The sequence below is a fragment of the Nycticebus coucang genome, chromosome 15, assembly GCF_027406575.1.
Source record: "Nycticebus coucang isolate mNycCou1 chromosome 15, mNycCou1.pri, whole genome shotgun sequence".
Taxonomy (NCBI): Eukaryota; Metazoa; Chordata; class Mammalia; order Primates; family Lorisidae; genus Nycticebus; species Nycticebus coucang.
Window position 1 is genome coordinate 76,990,175 of NC_069794.1, and position 9,845 is coordinate 77,000,019.

General features: G+C 39.6%; 1 pseudogene; it reads right to left on the reverse strand.

The window, feature by feature from the left end:
• Positions 1-4,076: 4,076 nt before the first annotated feature.
• LOC128566785 (dnaJ homolog subfamily A member 1-like) lies at positions 4,077-5,267 on the reverse strand (annotated as a pseudogene).
• Between the last annotated feature and the right edge of the window lie 4,578 nt (positions 5,268-9,845).

Consider the following 9,845-nt stretch of genomic DNA (forward strand, 5'->3'; position numbering starts at 1 on the left):
ATTTCCAAATAACCCTCTTGGTCATTTATAAAATATCAACTTAAAACAAATTTCCTTTAGGAGATGATAGAAATAGATCTCATAAATAAACAAATATAGTCTGAACAGGGAGGGGGTGAAGGAAAGGAATAATTAATACTTGCTGAACATTGGCAATTCGTACAGCAATTTGTATGCTCACTTTGCATGGAGGCTCAGAGACATTAAGTTACTTTCCCAAGTAAGCCATGAACCTGGGATTTAGCCCTGATTGGTTTAATTCAACAGCTCATGTTCTTTGTCTCCCATCCTCTTGCCTCTTCAGGTTCTGCAGTCTGGAGTAAGCAGACAGTGAGTGGCGTCTAATTACGGCCTATGCTTATCTTGCTGCAACATGTTCAGCAGCCAGGCGATTTCAGGTCCCAGCATTCCTCCCTCTCCCCACCCTCAGCAAGGCCAGAACCGTGCACCTGTTGGATGAGAGTCAGTAGAAGCTGATCAGTATGTGGTGGGGCTGGAGCATTATGGGAGGAGGCAACACACGCTGCCATGCCGACAGCCACCAGGGACATCTTTGATCTTCCTGATGCCATCACCACTAGCTTCATGGGGGTAGGGAGATAAAGGCTTGTTCTCCATATGCTCACCACCACCATTTCTCAGCCTGATCCCTTGGAGCCCTCTGTCTTTAAATGTTATTTGGATTGCCTGGATATTGGTTATTCCTACGATATTGTGAAAAACCATTCAACAAATATTAATTGCATCCCTTGTACATGCTAGGGTCTAGGGATTCGAGGTGAATTAGAAATGGTCACTGCCTTCGAGGCATTTCCTGTCTGGTGGGGAATAATGGATTAACTTTGGCAATAAAGCCATGTGAAGGAGTGCAGGGCAAGACAGGGGCCTCCATGAATAACCGTGCCCAGGAAGGCTTCAGAAAAAGATGACATCTGAGCTGCATTATGAACATGGAGATTCCAAGATGAGGAAGGGCAGGAGGGCTATTCTGAAAGAAAATGCCCGGGGCACATGGGGAGAATTCTGGCGGTGCTAGATGCTTTAGGCGAACTGGTTGGAGCTGGATTCTTATTAAGGGCTTTATTTGATTTATTCCATAGACTGTGGGAGCCTCTGAAGGTTTTTGAGCAGTGTAGAGCTACAATCAGATCTATATTTTTAAAATCACCCATAATAATGTAAAGATGGACTTAAGGGGAACGAAACTAAGGACAATGTGTTCAAGTATTGTCACAGCACAGAAAATGATGACAGTGACCTCAGCTTGGGTAGTGACAATGGGAAAGGAGGAACAGGGATCTGAGAGATGTCAGAATATTGTGCATGAGTCACTCTGTTGTCTCATAGAGCAAGAATACCAACTTTTATGGTTGCCCTGTTTCACTGGAAAAACAGCTCACCTGCGAAAACATCATAGACTCTTGACTGGGTGAACCTGGGGGAAATAACACAATTTCTTTGTGCCTTGTATGTAAAACAGGCATTAGTGCACACATCCTATAGACATTATAAAAATTTAATATTACAAATAGGCTGGGCACAGGGGCTCACGCCTGTAATCCTAGCACTTGGGGAGGTCAAGGTGGGCTGATCCCTTGAACTTAGGAGTTCAAGAACAGCCTGAGCAAGAGCGAGACCACCATCTCTACTAAAAAAGAAAAAAATAGAAAAGAAAAATTAGTCAGATGTGGTGGTTGACACCTGTAGTCCCAGCTACTTGGGAGGCTGGGGCAGGAGGATTGCTTGAGGCCAGGAGTTTGAGGGTGTTGCAAGCTAGGCTAACACCATGGCACTCTATCCAGGACACAAAATAAATAAATAAATAAATAAATAAATAAATAAATATTACAAGTACACCATACTGCACATATTGAATTCTCAATGCATTTTTGTTATTTTCATCATCCTCACCTCAAAACAAGGTGAATATCAATATACTGCACAGCTCTCAGGAGATAATTGGTTAATATTCAAATGTAAGACATGTCGTATTGCTTATGTTTCTGGGAAAGATTTTGTTTTTGTGTGATGTAGGTATGTATACATCGATATGTGATATATGTATTTCACTCGAATGTCAAGATAAAAATAAATATCCTTCAAAAGAAAACAGAGTAAGGTAAGTGTGTTTAGAAAGATTTATGTATGGAGTTAAACTAATTCTTGAGAACTGAGGTATTTGTACTCGTTATTTTACTTCATTCTGAGAACAAGTACAAATGAACATGTCAAAAATGATGACAATTATTATGCTTTTGTAATTTGATTCCCTACATATTCTAATTATATTCTTTTAATTAGTAACCACTCTTTGTTCCTTAGCTTCCTCAAAAGACTGAACTCCATTCCTAATGCAAAACAGTTTGTAATTTTTATGTAAGATGACATGCTATTAAGTAAAAAGAATGACAAATTGTTTTTCCACTAATGACTTAGTAATGACAAATGAGAACTTAAGCAAATTACTGGAGAAATAGCTAATTTATTAAGAGTCTTGAAAAAGTTACTGTGTCATCACTGTTAGATTCAAAGTAAAGAGAGAGCACTCTAAAGCCACTTACATTTTAACTTTGGAAATTTATACAAGATTTTGACCAGGCAAGGAACAAAAATGGCACATTTCAAGAGGTTTTAAAAATATAGTTGTGAAGATCTTGTTGGGAACATGTTGAAAGCTGTTTGGGTATCATAATAATGCTGACAGCTGTATTCTGCTCACTCGTGGGCCTAGGACTGGTTGTACCACCCACAGGATTTGACAGAACACTGCCGGTCACTTGCATCTCCAGGCTGATATCAATTTGTGGGGGGGAATAAGGGCATTGAATGTCAGGTTGTACCAAATATTAACAGAAAGAAGGTGGGGGAGGGTTAGTGAAGTCTGGAGCAGTACAGGTTCCTTCACCCCATGATCTCATTCTATAGGCTCTGCATATCTCTGCTTGTGTACCACAACAATCAAGAAATTTAGGGTAAAGCTTCCTAAATTATGCATGCAAATTATTTCTCCTAATAAAGGTCTCTTCACTTTAACTTCTAAATTACCCACTTCTGGAAGTCACTACTCAGGGGGTTATCATGGTCCAAAGATAGGGAGGGAAAAAATAAGAGTGTCAAGTTACACATATATGGATATATTACATATGGATGGCACAGAGGGAATGCAATTCTGTAAGTGCATGCCCTCGAGAAGTAGCATATTATGATAAACCCTCTTTTTGGAAAAAGGCAACTTTTCTATTACTGATACCACAGGATAAATGATGTACTATGCTATCTTCAAGTAACAGTTGAGGCAAAAAAATAAATGCAGAGGCATCACAATGAATCCCACTTAATACAAATTAACTATACAGACCAACACTTCTCTGCAAATTACGTTTTCTTTATCTGATTGCCAGTTAAATACAGAGTTTTAATTTCATAGCTTAACAATGAAGGGTCATACACTGAAGCCAATGCAGACACCTAGCATTTCATTCTAAGCTTGTTCATGTACACAGCTGAAATTAATTACAAGGTTTGGCCTAACAAATTCTAGGGGAAATCTTTTTTTTTTTTTTTTTTGTAGAGACAGAGTCTCACTTTATGGCCCTCGGTAGAGTGCCATAGCATCACACAGCTCACAGCAACCTCCAACTCCTGGGCTTAAGCGATTCTCTTGCCTCAGCCTCCCGAGTAGCTGGGAGTACAGGCACCCGCCACAACGCCCAGCTATTTTTTGGTTGCAGTTCAGCCGGGGCCGGGTTTGAACCTGCCACCCTTGGTATATGGGGCCAGCGCCTTACAGACTGAGCCACAGGCGCCGCCCGGGAACTCTTTTTTAAAGTAGTTTTTAATAGGCATTAAATTTCATCTTGCACACAGAAGTTATACATATAGGGCAAAGTCAGAGCTTTTATATTTGCCTTTATTCTTCAAACACTACCATAGTTGAATATTAAACCTTTAAAACACTACCATAGTTGAATATTAAAACAGAAACAATGGCAAGTAGTGAGCATATTATGATTACAGTCCCTCATTCATTCATTGCTGCACAAAAATGCCAGCATGAGTGTCACTCACTGGCCCCATTAAGAGGTTTGACACTGAACACCACCTCTGGGATGATGTTCATCATCCTCTTATGCTTCTCCATTGTAATGGCGCCGTTTTTCCTGATTTGGATCAAAGTCCACCAATTCTACTTGATCCATTTCATCAGTCTCTTTTACTTACTTCCTCTCTGGTAGAAGTTTTTCCAGCAATGAGAGTTTATCAGGAGAAAAAAAGTCATTCTCAGGAAAGTTTCCCTTAAATTCGACGATTAGGTGCCCTTTTCAGATGGTCTATGATAAGTTGGCATGCCTTCATTTAGCACACACTTGATATCTCCATGCTTGACGATCTGACCTGGATGAGAGGTGATGACTATGGCTTGGTTGTCAAGAGTAGATATTGGCTTTTGGAAGCCACACAATGCTTCAACCAGCTGTATATCCATACACATGCACAGGTCTTCTCCTCGTCGAGTAAAAACAGCATGGTCCTTCTGATCTAACACAATGATAATATCTCCTGGCTCCAATCCTGGTTCTTGGTCTCCTTCACCATGGAATGTTATCTTCTGGCCATCTTTCATCCCTTTGTCAATATGAACTTCCAGAATCTTCTCTCGAACTATCTTCCTTCCATTGCAGCTTTTACATCTATCTTTAGGACTGATCTGTTCTCCATGGCCCTGGCACTCCATTGCACACAGACTGAATTTGCTGAACCATTCCAGGTCCTATCTGATGAATTCTTATTTGCATTCCAGTACCTTGGCAATGGGGACAGCACTCTACTCCTCCTTTTTTGCCACCTCGGCCTTCACATTTGTTGCAAATCACATTCTTTTACAGAGCCAGTTTTCCTGTGGCACCATTATATAAATCTTCTAAGGTAACTGAGAGCTGATGTACCACATTTTTACCTCTCCTTTCTCTCTGCATCCTTCCTTCTCCTCCAAAAAACATATCAAAGATGTCTATGGGGAAGCCCAAACCACCACCTGCTCTACCTTCTTTAGTTGCTTGTTCTCCTCCTTTATCATATAATTCCCTTTTCTTCGCATCAGAGAGAACTTCATAAGCTTGAGAAATCTGTTTAAACTTCTCGCCTTCATTTGGATTCTTATCAGGGTGGTACTTCAAGGCCAGTTTTCTGCATGCCTTCTTTAATTATTCGTGAGTGGTATTGGGTTTGATTCCCAAAACATCATAGTAAGTGGTTTCTTTCACCATTTTCTACAGCTGGTGAGAGGGCAGAGGCCCACGCAGTGGAGCAGAAAGGAATGCTTAGCTGTGCACTGCTTGGGCAGCCGCTCCTCTGCCTCCCACCGAGCGTTCTGGAAAGTTCCCTATTTATTTATTTATTTTATTACTTTTTACCTGAGAATATCGAAAACATTTTTTAAAAGTATGTGTGACAGCTGGGTGGAGTGGCTCATGCCTGTAATCTTAGCACTCTGAGTTGTTGAGGTGGGTGAATTGCTTGAGCTAAAGAGTTCAAGACCAGCCTGAGCAAAAGCCAGACCCAGTCTCTACTAAAAATAGAAAAACTAGCCAGCTGTAGTGGCAGGCTCATGTAGTCCCAGCTGTTTGGGAGGCTGAGGCAAGAGGATTGCTTGAGCCCAAGAATTTGAGGTTGCTGTGAGCTGTGATGCCATGGCATTTTATCTGGGGTGACAGAGTAAGAGCATCTCAAAAAAAAAAAAAAGAAAAGTATATATCACGAAGAACCTTTTAACAATAGTTGAAGGGCAATAGAATTTGTGACTGCAATAAAGGTCCATAAATACAGCAAGGTGCTCTCTCTTAATAAAAACAAAAAAGGAAATTTTCTCTTTGCATGTTAATTACGGTTCCTGTTGGCTTGTGGTTTTTTGGCAAACAACTAAGAGATTTTAGTTTTTAGTAGTTTTATAATTATAGAATAATTGAGGAGGCAGTATACTGTCTTCCATATATTGACTACCCTCCTTACTACTTCCCCTTTTTTTACCACCTTGCATTAATATGGTACATTTGTTATAATTAATGAACCAGCATTGATGCATTTTTATTAACTAAAATCCACAGCTTAAATTAGGGTTTATTCTTTGTGTTGTGCATTCTATGGGTTTTGGCAAATGTATGATGTGTGTCCACCATTATAGAATTATACAGAGTAGTTGCCCTGCCCTAAAAATCCTGGCCTCCGTTTATCTCTCCTTCTTTCCCTCCCCTAACCCTTAGCAACTATTGATCTTTTTAATGTGTCCATATATTTGCCTTTTCCAAAAGTCATATACTTGGAATCATATAATATGTAGCTTTTTCAGACTGATTTCTCTCATTTGACTGTATGTATTTAAGGTTCCCTCATGTATTTTTGTGGCTTGATAGCTCATTTCTTTTTAATCACTAAATAACATTCCATTGTATGGATGTACCACGATTTGTTTATCCATTCATCTAGTGAAGGACATCTTTGTTTCTTCCTGTGTTTGGCAATTATGAATAAACATTTGGGTATAAGTTTTTGTGTGGACAGAAATTTTCAATTCAATTGACTAAATACATAGGAATGTGACTGCTGGATCGTGTGGTAAGATTATGCTTAGCTTTGTAATAGCTAACTGTCTTCCAAAGTGGCTGAACCAGTTTGCATTCCCACCAGCAATAACATGAGCATTCCTTTTGCTCTGTATCCTTGCCACCATTTGGTATTGTTAGTTTTTGTTAGTTTGTTGCATTTTAGCCATCCTATGTCACGGTATTTCACTGCTGTTTTAATTTGTAATTCCCTAATGACACACATTACTGAGCATATGTTTTTGGCCATCTGCATATTACCATCTCTACTTTGGTGAGGTTTCTGTTTAGATCATTTGCTCAATTTAAAACTGTTTTTGTTTGTTTGTTTGTTTGTTTGTTTTTGGAGATAGAGTCTCACTATGTCACCCTCCATAGAGCACTGTGGCATCACAGCTCACAGCAACCTCAAACTCTTGGGTTTAAGCAATTCTCTTGCAGCCTCCTGAGTAGCTGAGACTACCGGCGCAGGCCACATGCCTGGCTATTTTTTTGTTGCAGTGTCATTGTTGTTTGGTGAGATTCGAACCTGCCAGGTCAGGTGTATGTGGCTGGCACCCTAGCCGCTTGAGCCACAGGTGCTGAATAAGTTCTTTGCTTTTTTTAATTGGGATTTGAGTGGCTTTTTCTTTATTTTATAAAGTGGGTCTTCTCCAAGGGTACATGTGAAACTTACTAAATGTAGAACATAAATGTCTTTTTTTTTTTTTTTTTTTGTAGAGACAGAGTCTCACTGTACCGCCCTCGGGTAGAGTGCCGTGGCGTCACACGGCTCACAGCAACCTCTAACTCTTGGGCTTCCGCGATTCTCTTGCCTCAGCCTCCCGAGCAGCTGGGACTACAGGCGCCCGCCACAACGCCCGGCTATTTTTTTGTTGCAGTTTGGCCGGGGCTGGGTTTGAACCCGCCACCCTCGGCATATGGGGCCAGCGCCCTACTCACTGAGCCACAGGCGCCGCCCAGAACATAAATGTCTTAACAGAATAACTAAGAAAATGCCAGGAAGGCTATGTTAACCAGTGTGATGAAAATATGGCAAATGGTTTATAAAACTAGTGTTTGGTGCCCTATGATTGCATTAATGTACACAGCTATGATTGAATAATTAAAAAAAAGTGGGTCTTCTCATGAATAAGTAGAATGAGGTCTCAGTGTGAATTTCATTTAATAGGCAATTCTGGCAGGTATTGTACTCCCCTATTCCTTTACTAACACAACCCTAACATTGTTCCATACAAAGTTCCAGCTTAAAATGCTTAGTATTTCAGACTCCTGTGACATGGGTCTGGCCCATAAGAAGCAAGCAGAAGTTTCTGGTTAGGGCTTCCTAGAAAGATGCAGACTCAATTGGCATGTACCTCTTTGATCTTTGACCCTTTACCACCCCCCTCCTCATTTTCTTGAATGTGATGCAATGCCTAATGGGAAGCAGCCATTTTGTGAGGATGATGACAAAGACCATATAATAAGGACAGTAAAACAAATGGCTAAAAGGACCATAAGACCTATAAGGACCCTGTGGAATTACAAAGGCCCCAGAGCTGTTTCTAGACTTACTGTTTTGTGATAAGAAGTGCTCCTATTTGATAAGCACTCCAGTCAAGATTCTGTTACAGGTAACCTATTCACTCCCTGGTTCAGCAACAGTTTTTGCTAATTAAGGATGAGATGTGTCTTACTGGTGGGCATTAGTCCCCTAACAAGACTGAGAAATTTTTATTTAAAAGACTGGGTCCCAGAAGCACTGTATTTCACATGATTTCTTTTTGTTATGGACATGGTACTAAGGGTAGAGTTATATTTGCTACATGTTCTGCACTGGGTGAGGCATTATGAGGAAGGGAAAGAGGTGTATTAAATCAGGATCTTATCCTCATGGAAATAACCATCTAATTACAGAGATAAGATTGAACCGTAAGAAACAAACCTGAACACCTTAGGACAATGTGACTAAGGGCTAATAGTGGGTTCAAACTAAGCGTAGCAGCAGTTCATACAAAGCAGGGGTCTTTGCAGATGGAGCAGCTAAGGAAATGTGGTAGCAACCTTGCACACACACTCTAGATTTCTATACCTTCATATTTTGAGTTCTAAATTAATGATCTAAATATAGATATACTCCCCTGGGTAAGAGAAGATGAAATGAAAGTCATTTTAATTTGTATGTCAGTTTAGCATTGAACTCAGCACAAGTTTATCACTCTAGTATCAAATACTGGGGTATTGGAATCATTCACTAACATCCTTTTTACCTTATTAATTACTAGAATATTTTATGTTGGCATTATAACAAAACTGAATATACGCAGGTCACTATGAAAGTTTTGAGACAGACTTTGTTAAGGTCCATTATTCCACTTCCAAGAAACACAGTCCACAACCGTGTTCTGCATATTCACCTGGGCAAGTTTCAACTTGCTGGGTTCATTGGCGTTGCTAGGAGGGCTTCATTTGTTTCTTTCCCTGTGGATTTTCTGTTTCTTGATTTTTGTGTATTTCAAAACTTTCATAATGATCCATGTGTGCCATTTTAAAATAGAGCCTTTAAATCTTTCCTTTGAAAGTAATGTAGGTTAATAGATGAGACATTTTATGAAGAGGAGTGCATGATTTTTCTACTGCATTGCCGGTGCTACAAACTTTGGTAATATTATCAACTATTTATTTTCTCCAACTTTTAATTGCTGTTACTAAAACAGATGTTGATCATTGTCACACATTTGTAAAGGCAAAAGTGAAACAACTTGAATTAGTTTTTCTTGCACTCTTTACTGGGAATTGAATTTTTTTCTGAACCTTTCTGTTTAGTTATCTTATTTGTAAGTCAAAAGGAATAAAGGCATGCAAATAAATAAAGATAACATTTCTATTCATTGTTCTTAAACCCTTTCCTAAGGGACACCTAGTAGAACATACTTGGCTTTTCTGTTTTTTTTTTTTTTTTCTAGTCCTTTCCTTTCCTCCTCCTTTCTTTTATTTTTTCTCGAATTTGTTTACGTCTCAGTCATTCGGCAGCAAAGGGCTATGTTCCCCTGTGCCAAGGCTTGGGTTGGTAGTTTCAGAGATATCTCATGTTTAATAGATATGGTAGATATTTTTACATCTGGGGTGAAGAAAAATTGGATAAGATTAATAAAAAGGGGAGGAAGAATCTGTGGAGGGAATAGACGGGAAGATTTTAAAGTTAGAATGTTAAGGGATTTAACCAGGGCATAAAACCAACCGATGACAGGGCTATAATCCTCT